Source organism: Opisthocomus hoazin, chromosome 8 (genome assembly GCF_030867145.1).
Source record: "Opisthocomus hoazin isolate bOpiHoa1 chromosome 8, bOpiHoa1.hap1, whole genome shotgun sequence".
NCBI classification, from domain to species: Eukaryota; Metazoa; Chordata; class Aves; order Opisthocomiformes; family Opisthocomidae; genus Opisthocomus; species Opisthocomus hoazin.
In genome coordinates, this window is record NC_134421.1 from 31,008,234 (window position 1) to 31,020,756 (window position 12,523).

At 49.5% G+C, this 12,523-nt stretch overlaps 1 protein-coding gene across 2 annotated transcripts in view; it reads left to right on the plus strand.

The window, feature by feature from the left end:
• Nucleotides 1-7,465: 7,465 nt before the first annotated feature.
• Nucleotides 7,466-12,523, plus strand: part of NAP1L1 (nucleosome assembly protein 1 like 1) — a 31,325-nt gene continuing 26,267 nt past the window's right edge. Inside the window, exon 1 of one of the 2 annotated variants that reach the window (XM_075428092.1) lies at nt 7,466-7,574. The gene's annotated coding sequence lies outside the window, so the exon portion shown is untranslated. The remainder of the gene's footprint in view (nt 7,575-12,523) is intronic. The other variant, XM_075428091.1, reaches the window with a different exon arrangement.

Genomic DNA, 12,523 nt, shown 5'->3' on the forward strand with positions numbered 1-12,523 from the left:
GTTTGAAGTTCCCTGTGAGGACCAGGGCCTGTGAACATGAGGTTTTTTCCAGTTGTCTGAAGAAGGTAACTCATTTACTTCTTACTAATGATGTGGTCTACAGCAAACACCCACAATGTTGCCCTTGTTGGTCTGCCCTCAAATCCTAACTGGCAAACTCCCCACTGGCTTATCACCCATCTCTAGGGAGAGCCCCACACATGCCTGCTGCTCTCACATGAACAGCAGTTCCCTCTCCTCCCTCTCCTTGAAGGACACCCAACACACCCGATCCCTCTGTGGCAGCACTCCAGCCATGTGAGCTATCCCACCACATCTCTGTGACCCCAGTGAGATTGTAGTGATGGTACACGGAGCTCAGGTTCCTCCTTTTTGCTCTCCGTGCTGCATACGTTAGCATACAGGCATTTCAGAGAGGCACGCAGCTGTGCTGATTTCCCAGGAAAAGGGTGAGAGCTTCCCTGATATTGTTGTTCTCTTGGCACTTCCTTATTTGAATGTAGATGCTTGATGTCCCCCTCAGCCCTGTACTGCTGGTTTCAAGGTCTCTCCTGTCCACCCTGCATCTTTTGCTTGCCAACTTGGTCCACCGCTTCCTCACTTGTCTGTGGGTTGTCACTTCCCTCTCCCATCACTCCCAGTTTCAATCTCTCTTTACTAGATTGGCCAGCCTGTTGGCAAAGATGGTTTTGCCCTGCTTAGTCAGGTGGGATCCTACCTCTTCCCAACAGTCTTTGATCCTCACAAAGGACCCATGGTCATAAGAAACAAATCCCTGTCACTGACACCAGCTGTGCAACCAAATGTTGATGCAAAGGATCCATCCACTCGTTGCGAAGCCCTTCCCCCTCACTGACAGAATCAAGGACAGAAACATTTGGGCCCCTGTGCCCTGGCCCAGAGTCATGTAGTCGTGCGCAACACACCACAGGTCTCCCCTGGCAGCAGCATTGGTGTCCACCTTGGAGAGCAGCAGGGGTTAACATCCTGAGGGCTGGACAAGCCACATCAGTCTCTCCACAAGAGCCCTCAGCAAGCAGCAAACCTGCCTAGACAGCAGTTCAGGGCAGTAGATGCAGTTCAGGTCAGTAGGTGGGGACCTTCATGCCCAAGGATTGCAGCAATACTAATATCCAGCACAATCTTCTGATCCAAAGTTTGCTTTGGTTGTTGCAGTAAACAGGATCTGAGCATCCTCAGATCCCATCAGTACAAACTCTTGCAGCTGCCCTTTGTGACAGAACGGCTGTCAGTCCCTGACAGACTGTCCTGAGAAACTGTATCTGCGAACACGCAGGGATAACGCGAGGTACTGCAGCCGTTGACCCAAACTCAAAGATCTTCAGCTAAAAATCCTCCCTTTCGTCTTTCCTCCTCTGAGCTCTAGCCCCACGCTGGAGCTACAGAGGAAGCAGTACAAGAGTAAAGAGAGAAAGTGATCATCACAAGAAAGTTTTAAATATGCACCTTTTCTTACAAAATTACTTAATAGAGCTTGTTCATATCCCTGTTTTGATGTTCTTCAGACAGCTTTTGCTACGCAGCTGATCAGTCTTTGAATGCCAGCCACTTCAAGGGCTGTGGTTTGAACTATAATTTTGAGACTCTAAGTTACATAAAACCTAAATTTTTTTTCTGATTGAAGTTAGGTAGCTGTGATTCTTTCCACCCATATTCTGCACTGCTATGTGATGCCAAGACACCTGCCTTCAGGGAAAAGTGTCCATGTTGCTGAAAAAAAAATCAAAGTTTTAGAAAAATGTATTGAGAAGAGCAAGTAATTTATATCTGTGTCTGTGCTTATTGAAGGTTCACCGTCTGCTGAGAAATCAGGCTGCAAGGGAGGAAGGAACTAGCTCTCCTGTGCCAGGTCATACTCTGACTAGAGCTGCTGAGAACTTTTTGTTAAAGGGCAAGGTCAGAGATTAAATTGGTAATTGCTAATTCATTGAAAATTAAATTGCTCATCCGGAAGGGTTAGTCTTAGCAAATGTTTTGACTCAAAGACAGTACGGGACAAAAAGTTCTAAAATTGTCAGAGTTTCATAATAAAATGAAACATTTGAGCTTTATCATAATTTTTAATTGCAAAATTAGGATTAATGCTAATAAAGACCTAGTCAAGTGGTAAAAATCGAAACAATTGCAGATGATCTAAAAGGAATGTTTGGATTTGCTCCATCTGTGAATTTTTGGGGGGCAAAGGGGAGGGAGGGATTACAGCCCATGACAACGGGTTGTTGTCTTTCCCTCCCTGTTTGGGGTGCCGTATTTTCCTACGGCTCACAACCATCTCCTGCCCTGTGCTGGGGCTGAACGCAGATCTCGTCCCTGCTGGGGGTGCTGCCCTTTTAGCAGCAACCAAGAGTTCTGCCAGTGGCTATTACACCCTGCTACAGTGAAAAAAAACCCAAACCAAATCAACCCAAACTCCAAACCATTAAACCTGCGAAAGGTAGTTTAAGGGAGTGAGCTTCCTCCTCATATGTATGAAGTAACTATGAGAAACTTGGGCAGCCTTTAGGCAGTATATTACTTACACCCTTATGAGACCACAGCAAAACCCTTGGCTGTAACTACCAAATTTCATGGCATTTTGTCATGTGAAATGAGCAATAATACTAGAAACGATGATCCCTCTGTATATAGTTCTACTGTCGTCAGATACATTAGGACCAACCGCAGGCACTACAAAAGATACAGCTTCTTCTATTTAATATATTTTTTTCTTATCACTTAACTAACTTATATGCATTATAAAAAGATTTGTTCTAATGCAATAATTTAATAATTTATCAGTTTCCACATACAGCTTCTTCAAAAAGTCTATTCTACAGTGATATTTCAGTTAGCACAATTGCTTTTTTTCCAGTAGATTTCACAGTAAGTGCAGTATTTAAAAAAACCCAAACAACTGCAGCGAGTTCCAGCCCCCAGTAATGACCCTAAGAAACAGCAAGTGCACTGTACTTGAGATTTTAACTTCTGTACTACCTCTAAAGTACTTGTACACCCATTTCTTCATCAATTTCAATACACCTGTACAATTCACTTTTTTCCCCAGTTTATCACTCCACACTGTGTCCTTGTTTTCTTCATCTCTCCCCTAGGTTGGTTTTCGTTTTGGTTTTTTTCCTGTTACTTTTGGTTTATATCTTCTGTATCTATGAGCAATCCATTTAATGCAAGACAAGAGTCACGATTCAGTCCCTGGAGAGTTAAAAATATTAAGAAATGAAAGATATTGAAGGTTTATTATGTCAAAAAGTGTATAATCACATTTCAGCATTTCACTTTTTCCAAACCGTGTCATTTTCTTTCTCTTTTTTTACAGTATCTCAAAGGTTACACACTGTATTACTGTAGTTTGCCGCTACCCCTGTCTGCAAATGTGTTCCCTGAGGGAAAATTTGCTCTCATTTCACAAAAGCAGCAGCAAGTGCAAAACAGAGATCTGTGAGAGGTGTTCATTCAGCTCTGCACAGGGATTTGCATGATTTGCCATGTGATAGTTCAGCAGAACTTTCTATGCTGTCTGTGGCCCTGTTTATAAACTATGACTTGCTTTCTGGGGTGATGTACTTTCCTTTAGAAAACAAGTAGTTCCTCAAAAAGTAAACAATACATGGAAGAACTAACAACAGCTCTGTGCTGTATCATTCACTGGCTGGCCATGTAATTTGGAATAATCATTCAGTAAGAGGTGAAAGAGTTGCTTTTTGCCACAAGAAAGCAATTCAGTGTTTTAAAAGGAATACTCTGGATTCACTGGTTTTATTGTGTACTGGTAAACCTAGTACTTCCGCACAGGATTTCATTGCAGTCTGGAACTGTACCGAGGAAAAGGCAGCTCTTTGTGGCACTTGGGGAACCTTGGGGGTTTTACTCCATAAATAGTTCAGAGAGGGTGTTCTCATTTTCGGTGACTGATGATAACTTCCATGGTGATTGTAACTCAGCCAGCTACCACAGACTGAAGCAGACAAGGAGGACTCGTATCATCCCTCGCTGTAACTCCGTGCTCACATGAGGAGCGCTGCCAACACATTTCAGGAGAGGGTAACCTTGGGCAGTCGCTGCTTTGGAAAATAGTCAGGGGCGAGCCGATCTGAAATCAGCTACAATCAGAAGAGAATGTGTGGGCATAGCTTTTCCTACGTCGCAGATCTGCAGTGCTGAGCAGGTCCTGAGTTCTTTGGTAGATGTCAAGCGTGGCTAGTACTCTGAAGGGGTGTCTAGGTGTTCATGTAATCAGATCCAGGTCCACACTAAGGACCTTTTTCATTATTCTGTTAGTACAAAAGGGACTGAAAGCAGCTTAAATGTTCAATGAATCGCCTGCCACAGAGGAGTTCTTGATCCGAAATAAGCACACCAAGCTCCATGACCAACACGTTTTCCTAAGCCATAGCACTGTCGCTTTAGCTCAGCTGTAGCCTGAATGCAGCTGGAGCACACAGGACACATGCTGTGCTTAGGTGGATCGAGCCTGCGTGTGAGCGCCAAACTCCTGTGTTGCAACAGGGTGTTACAGAAACACTGGCTCAGCCTTCTGCAACAGCTTCGGTGCTTGACCTTCTTCAGCCCTCTTTGCATCCAGAGCTAGGCCTGTGCTCCAGCATGGAGCATCCTCACGGCCTCTGCCTGCAGGTGGCCCCTGCCCGAGCCTCCCTCTGCAGCCAGTGTGCAAGTCAGTGGTGCGAGCTGTCAGGGGAAGGACTCGAGAGTGAGCACGGCTGTAAGGCCTCCGCACTCCAGGGAGAGGTCAGATTCCCTGATTCTTAATAGCTCTGAGTAAGACACTCCAAGAGCATGCAAGGGATGTGGTTCAAACTCTTCCTCCTCTGATCTGGAGGCCGCGATTTGACCTCGAGTCGCTGTCCCCAGGAGACTTTCCCCAGCTTCCACGCCACAGGAGGGTTCTCCCGGTGTCTCTCACTAAAGCTCTGCCGGCTTGGAGAAGCAGCTGTGCCTCTGTGCATTCAGTGACCACACCTGCACGTTTCTTACACACATTTTAAGGCTTTTAAAAAAGCTTCAAGATGTGATATTTTGAAAAATAACATGTGTTTCTGAGGAAAATATACCTGTGCCAGCACCAAATGAGTTCTCAGGTGCTTTGATTCGCATCATTCAAAAAATGGCATCTGTTTGACTTTCTGTGCGGTACCAAGGCAGTGCTCCAACTACCCAGCCGGGCTGAAACTAAAAGATGCAGAGCACGCTCTTAAGCATGGCAAACACACAGGAAGATGAAAATTAAACGCAAAGAAGACTATATGGGCTATTAAAACTCAAGTACAGGTTTAATTTCAACTCAAGTCTAAAGTTTCTTTAGCCTCATTGTCCCAACTGCACAAATGTCAGGATAAGCTGAATTGTTTTGACAGCAAAACAACCCAAAGTAGAGAGCTTGGACATGTACACAAGTCTGGTGTTGTACCAAACAGGCCTGTCTTCTCCTCTTTCCATACACGTGTGATGGCAGGTGCCATGTGGGAAGCAGGAGTGGTGTCCGTTTGTCCTCTCCCTTGTCCCTCCCTACTTTGCTGTTCACAGAAACTGCTTCTTACTGAAAAAATGTTTCCCTAACTGTTGCTCTTCAACAACTGCTGAAGAGCCCTAGTTTAGGGACTTAGGGTTTATTTTGTCTCATGAGCAGGGGTTGACTCACCCGACTCATGCAAAACCCCTAGCAGACATTTGTATGTGGACTAGCTCCCTCTCTACGCCGCGCTGCTGGCTGCTGCGCTCCTCGTTCCTTCCGTATGTGGCTCCTCTACAGGGGTCAGTGGGTCTCACCGCATGTCTCGAGGTGGCAGGCGGCAGGAGGACAAGCCAGGCTAGCCGCCGCCTTCTGAATCTCTTGTTGACAGATGACTGCCACTTTAGCCGATTGAATAAAGGGAACGTCTGCAACAGCACACAATTAGTGCTGCAATAAATACCAATCGATTGCTCATTTTTATCAAATGCCTACTGTACACCTCTGCTCTCTCCATATTCCCAAGCACCAGACACCTCAGGCAAATAAAAAAATAGCACGCAGTACAATTTTAAAATCTGAAGTTTGCAAGCGGGCTACAGGTACTCTTATTTTAGATCAGGTAACATCACCATCCCTGTTTCTCCGCAGTTCTTAGCACTGGGACTATGCTGTGCAGCCTGTGCCGGGATCTCTCTTTTGCCTCCTTACCCTTTCGCAGCTTATACCGATTTTAAATTGCATGTTGTAAAAAAGCCCACCTCCCAAAATTCAGTGGGATGGGGAACAGGGCATCCTTAAGCTCTCTTCATAAACTTCTGTCATGCGGGTGGGATTTCTTTACCGCAAAGACATCTGCTTTTTGGGGCTGGGATTTTACCGCCGTACAGCAGAACAAAACTGGTGTGGCACCGTACGGTGCAGAACAGGATCCCTTATCTTTCGCTTGTTCTTAGCATAGATTGCGTTGCAGATACGAGGCAGATCCACCACTTTTTGTTGTTCTTTTGCTTTCTGTTGTCATTTCCGTTATTAAGTAGCTACATTTAGACTGCAGATTGCTTTAGACAAGTAGGCGCAAGAACTTAGTAAAATGTAAAGAATACACATTAAATATTTGGGGCTATGTCCTCAGTAAACGGCTCTTAGGCCACCACACCGTGTGTCTGTCCATCCCACCTGCCTCTATGTCAGAAATCACTGGCTCATTCCCGCCAAGAGGAGCTAAAGGGCTCGACGACACTTGTGTTTCCGTGAGTTTAATGTGGATCACGGGTGTCTCCTCCGTGCTGTCGCTCCAGACCACATGCATGGGAGAGAAGCCCCGGGAAGGAATCCATTTTAGGAAAGGCTTCACTTGGAGCTTGCAGTCGGGTGTGAGAGGCGTTCGTAGGAAACCAGGCGGCTCGGGTCTGCGGCAGGCGAGTTGAAGCGGGCGGGCTGAAGCTGCCGCAGGCTCCGGCTGTCCGTCCCGGACCAAGGCCAAGGCGGGAGCGATCGAAACCGCCCGAACAGCGTGCGAACCCCCCGGCTCTCAGCCCGGTGTCTGAAGGCGAGCCGGCGCTGCCCGTGGTTGCGTGGTGCCTGCAGCCTTGCGAATGGCGCTCACCCGGCTGAGCAACCTCTACTGCCGACCGCTGCGGGGCCCTCAGACCCCCCCGGGTCAGGCGTGAGGCAGCGGCCGGGGCAGCCCCGCGGCGGGAGGCTGCCTCCCGCGGCGCCAGGGCCGAGGACTGGGCCCAAGGTCCGTGCGGGGGGACACGGCGCGCCCGGCCCTCGCGCCGCGCCTCACCGCCCGCCGCATCGCGCGGCCCGGCGGCAGCGGGGGCAGGGCCGCGCGCCGGGCAGGCCCCAACCGCCTCGGCCAACGGCCGGCGCGCGCCCGGGGCGGGCGGCGCGACGGAGGCCGGGCGGGCGCGCGCGCGCGCGTTGCCAGGAGACCCGGGGCGCGCGGGGGAGGGGGGGGGAGGGTTACGTGGTGACGTTAATTCTATATGAGCGCGAGCGGCGGGAGCTCGGGTCTTTTTACCGCCAGCCGCGCGGCGCCTCCTCCTCGCTCCTGAGTCACCGCCAGCCCCGGCCCGCGCAGGTACCGGGCGGGGCGCCGCGAGCCGCCAGCCGCCGCCGCCCCGGGGCCGGGGATGCGGGGGGGGGGAGGGGAAGGGGGGTGAGCGGGGCGCGCGTGGCCCCGGTTCCCGCGCGGGGAGGCCGCGGGGCCCGGCCCGGCCTAGCGGGACCGCTCGGCCGCGGGGTGCGGGGGGGCCGGCGGTGCCCGGGCCGCCCCGAGCTTCTCCCTGGCGGCCCGCGGGCTGGCGGCGGCTCCTCCTCGCCCGGCCCCGCGGCGGGGAGCGCTGCCTGCCGGGCCGGGGTAGGCCGAGGCGGCGCTGAGGGGAGCCGGGTCTGCCCGGCGACACGTGGGGCGGGAGCGGCGCCGGGCGGCGAGGCCGGAAGGCCGGGCGGGGGGGAGCGGGTGTGCGCCCGGCCGCGGGGGGGCAGGCGGGGGCCGGGCGGCGGGGGGCAGCGCGCTGGGCCTCGGCGCTGGCTCCCGCGCCCTGTTCCGGCGGCGGGCGGGCCGGGCCGTGCCGTGCCGCTCGCTGCTGGCAGGGGGACCCAGAGATTCGGCCGCGGGACCGGCAGCCCGCGCTTCCCGCTCCGGGAAGGAGCTCGGCGCGGGGACTGCGCGTCCCTCCGGGGGCCGAGGTGCCCCCGCCCGCGGAGCTGCCCGGTGGCTGTCGCCGAGGAAGACTGCGGAGTTGCCTGGAAGGGGGGCTGCGGTGTGCCCGGTGCTGACCCGCCGGCTGGTGACTGCCAGCCCCGGCTGGCGTTTGGCTCTCCTGTGTCTCTGTCTGCAGGTGGAGCGTGGCCGTTCTGCTCCGTGGGGGGGTGTTCAGGGCACTTACACTGCCGGCACCTGTGAGGCTTTCAGTATTTAATACTGAACCTTCCCCGCTTGCTTGCTGAAGAGAGCACAAACCTTTTTTCAAGTGATTCTTTTATAGTAATAATACAGCAGCATCTTCTCCGGTTTATCTCCAAGCACGTTGCAGTTTTATGCGTGTCCGTTTGGAGCCTTACGGTGATGTACTTAACATTTCGTGTTCTGACTTCTCTGAGGAAGGTGAGGGAAGTGGGCACTGAGTGTGCAAGGTGTGACAAATCGTGCACCCCCTCCACTGGGATTGTAACTTCTGCTAGTGGATGCTATATTCATCAGATGGGGGCTAATGAATGATTATTTTCATTGTAATTGTGAAATAAAATTTGAGAGAAGAGCTGAGGCTTAAAGCTGTGTACAGCTGTAGGTACTTTCTGACAAAAATGCTTGGTAGTAGCTTGGTAGTAGCTTGGTAGTAGCTTGTTTTAACTGGGCTTCCTGCTGTGCCCCTTTTACAATGGTAAACTTCTGAAAGGGTGAGAAAGGCACTGTACTTGGATTGAAGCAAGCTGAGTGGCTTCCAGTCCCTTGTATATCCAGAAGTTATCTCACTTCTTAGGGTGAAATAGAATTTGAAATCTGCGTACATTGACATTGGAGCGACTTAGATGCCTCCGTACCAGACAAAAGTTGAGGCTGCTCAGTGCTTCAGGTACCTGAAATGTTGATGTAAGTGCTTAGAGTAGGCCGTTGATACCTGAACTTCTGTTTGTGTGGCCCACTTACTCCTGTGAGAGTCATATGTGTTAGCAGCCTCCCTTCCCTCCAATTTTTCTGTATTTTGTGATAGATTTTGCATATCGTGTGCTCTGGTTTCTGAGGACAGAGGATAGTACAATGAGGGTCTTGTCTACAAGTGGTAGATCTGGTGTTCTTCAGAGCCCCTGGTCCTTTTGACATTCACAGGACTAGGAGCTGAGCTCTGGGACTCCTGGAAGCAGAAGCAGTGTGCTGCATCTGTGCAGCCAGCCCAGCATTACGGAGGTGCCAAAGGCACTGGATCTGCTGTAGCACTGTGTGTATACGGCACAGTAATGCTCTTCCCATCCTTGTGCTTCATCGCACCCCTGCCTCACTCAAACTGGTCCTGGGAGCAGGTAGGGGACTTGTAAGGTGATCTGCTTACTGACCACACTGGAAGAGGGTGGCATACTGGGCTTATGTGACAAGGTTTTGGTAGTGGGGGAAGCTACAGAGGTGGCTTCTGTGAGAAGCTGCTAGAAGCTTCCCCTATGTCCAACAGAGCCAATGCCAGCCTGGACCTGCTGCTAGCCTGGACCTGCTGCTAGCCTGGACCTGCTGCTAGCCTGGACCTGCTGCTAGCCAAGGCTGAGTCCGTCAGTGATGGTGTTAGTGAATCTGGGATAACACAGGAAGGGGAAAAAAACCCAAAAAACCCTCTGAGGGCAACAACTCTGCAGACACCAGGGTCAGTGAAGGAGAGGAGGAGGTGCTCCAGGCACTGGAGCAGAGATTCCCCTGCAGCCTGTTGAGAAGACCATGGTGAGGCAGGCTGTGCCCCTGCAGTGCGTAGAGGTCCACAGTGGAGCAGATCCTTACCTGCAGTCCCTAGAGGACTCCACGCCGGAGCAGGTGGATGCCTGAAGGCAGCTGTGACCCTGTGGGGAGCCCGTGCTGGAGCAGGCTCCTGCCAGGACTTGTGGCCCCGTGGAGAGGAGCCCACACCAGAGCAGGTTTGCTGGCAGGGCTTGTGACCCTGTGGGGGACCCACGCTGGAGCCGCCTGTTCCTGAAGGACTGCACCCCGTGGGAAGGGACCCACGCTGAGGCAGTTTGTGAAGAGCTGCAGCCCATGGGAAGGACTCACGCTGGAGAAGTTCATGGAGGACTGGACCCCATGCTGGAGCAGAGGAAGAGTGTGAGGAGTCCTCCTCCCAGGGAGGAAGGAGCAGCAGAGACAACGTGTGATGAACTGACCACAGCCCCCCTTCCCCATCCGCCTGTGCCGCTTGGGGGGAGGAAGTGGAGAACATCAAGAGTGAAATTGAGCCTGGGAAGAAGGGAGGGAAGGTGTTTTTAAGATTTAGTTTTGATTTTCTTGTTACCCTGCTCTGATTTTGATTGGTAATAAATTCAGCTAGTTTCCTGGAGTTGACTCTGTTTTGCCTGTGGCGGTAGTTGGTGAGTGATCTGTCCCTGTCCTTATCTCGACCCAGGAGCCTTTCCCTGTATTTTCTCTCCCCTGTCCAGCTGAGGAGGGGAGTGACAGAGTGGCTTTAGAGGGCATCTGGTGTCCAGCCAGAGTCCTACCACAGTGGTCTGGTTTTCTTAGTTTCTTGTATAACTGACCATGAACATGTGTGCACAAGTGAAACTGAAAGCAAGGTGTTCTAGGTATGTATGTTATGAAGCTTTAGTTAACAGGATTTTCACAACCCCAAGTAAGACCCAAATCTTCCAGGCTGAGACTGTGTGCTTTAATACAGAAGTCCAGATCTTCAAGGAAACTTTGACTTACCATACTGTTAGTCTCATTGATATAAATCTGTTTATTCACTTAGCTCCTAAAAGTTGAAGTGGTCGTAATAGAGAACTTAACTTGTTGTGGCAGAGATTGGGGAATAAAACAGCTTGAGGATTTGTTTTTCAGTAGTGAAAAATCTCAGGGGAAACAAGACAAGCATCTTCTATTTTGAATTCTTGGTTGAATCCTTTGATGAAAGACAGTTTGTTGCAGTAGACTAGTGGGTGTAATGAACATGTCTGTGGCATCTACACCTTTTTGTTAGTATGGCTGTAACCCAATCCATCTTCAGATTCTTGTGACTGAAGGTCTGATTCTTATTTCTTTGGGAAACTCCAGGAATTGGGCAGCTTGCAGAAAATGGAGATCTAGGTGTTCTTTAAATGCCTGTTCATTTTTCTGCATTTGTATATACATTCAGTGGAAGTGCATTTCATGAACTGATAGTGCTTTGGTATTTGTGTGGTCCTGGTAGGCACTTACACAGAATATGGTACTTTGCAGACAGAAACAAGACTTTCTAATGCTGGTTGTGTTTTACTAGAGCTGAGGCGTATTCTGAGTTAACTTCTGTTCTGGGTGACAGCATTCTGTCTAACTTCTCATTAGGAAAGCAGCTAGTAAATAATAGAGCAGAACTGTATTATACAAGTGGTGTTTAATCTGAGGAACGGTTGTGATGATGGGTTTAATGCTAATAGGTCAGTTTTCATTTGTAAATTACTTTGAGCTCAAAGTGATTATAACTGAAGTTAATTCAATCTAGCTGATGCTCACTCAGCTCGGAGGTTCCTGCCATTCCTCGTCACCTAACTTTGTTAATCTGGAGAGTAGGTCTGGTGTCAGAATGTGTTTGTATAGAAAACCAGATATACCTGGAAGGCATCACAGAAGTTGCTTGGGGATTAATTTCATGACCTTCTGAAATATTAAATTATTTAGAAACAATGCATGAGGTTTTTGAGGACTTCCTACACTCAACAAGAATAATGCAAAGGGAAAAGTCTGAATTATGAATACGGCCTCGTGTATTTAGTGATAGCTTTGACCTGAAGTTTTCAGGAAGACTACATGTCGCAGACTAAAACTTCAGCTGCATTCAAAAAAAAGAAGAGAAGACTTTGTGAATTTACTTTTGATACTTAATATCTGGTTTTAAAATATGAATAATTTAAGATTTGAAGTAACTTATGTTCTCCCCAAAGGTTAATCTTTTAAATGAGTGTATATATTGCCAAAACATAATATGCATCTTAACTCCTGTCAAAGGTTAGACTGGAGATCTTTCCTCGGTGGAAACCTGTTTAGATTTTAGTATTGGAAAATACAGGATGCATTTTGGGGGCTGAATGTGTGCTTAAATGTACATCTGCACAGAAATAATTTACAATGGTGATGTCTCAGTTTAAAGCTTAACTTGCAGTAAGGAGTGGGCAGTTGCATGTCAGCTGTTTCACCTGGTCTTTGTAGACTTTAGAACAAAATACTGTCAGTTTATCCAAAAGTAGCTTCTTATGATCAGAAGGTGAAAGCAACTTTTTAAGTATGAAGACTTCAGTTTTTGGATGTATGTGTAGCCGTGTTCAGTTGCTGGTTTGACACTTATTCTTTAAAAAAAT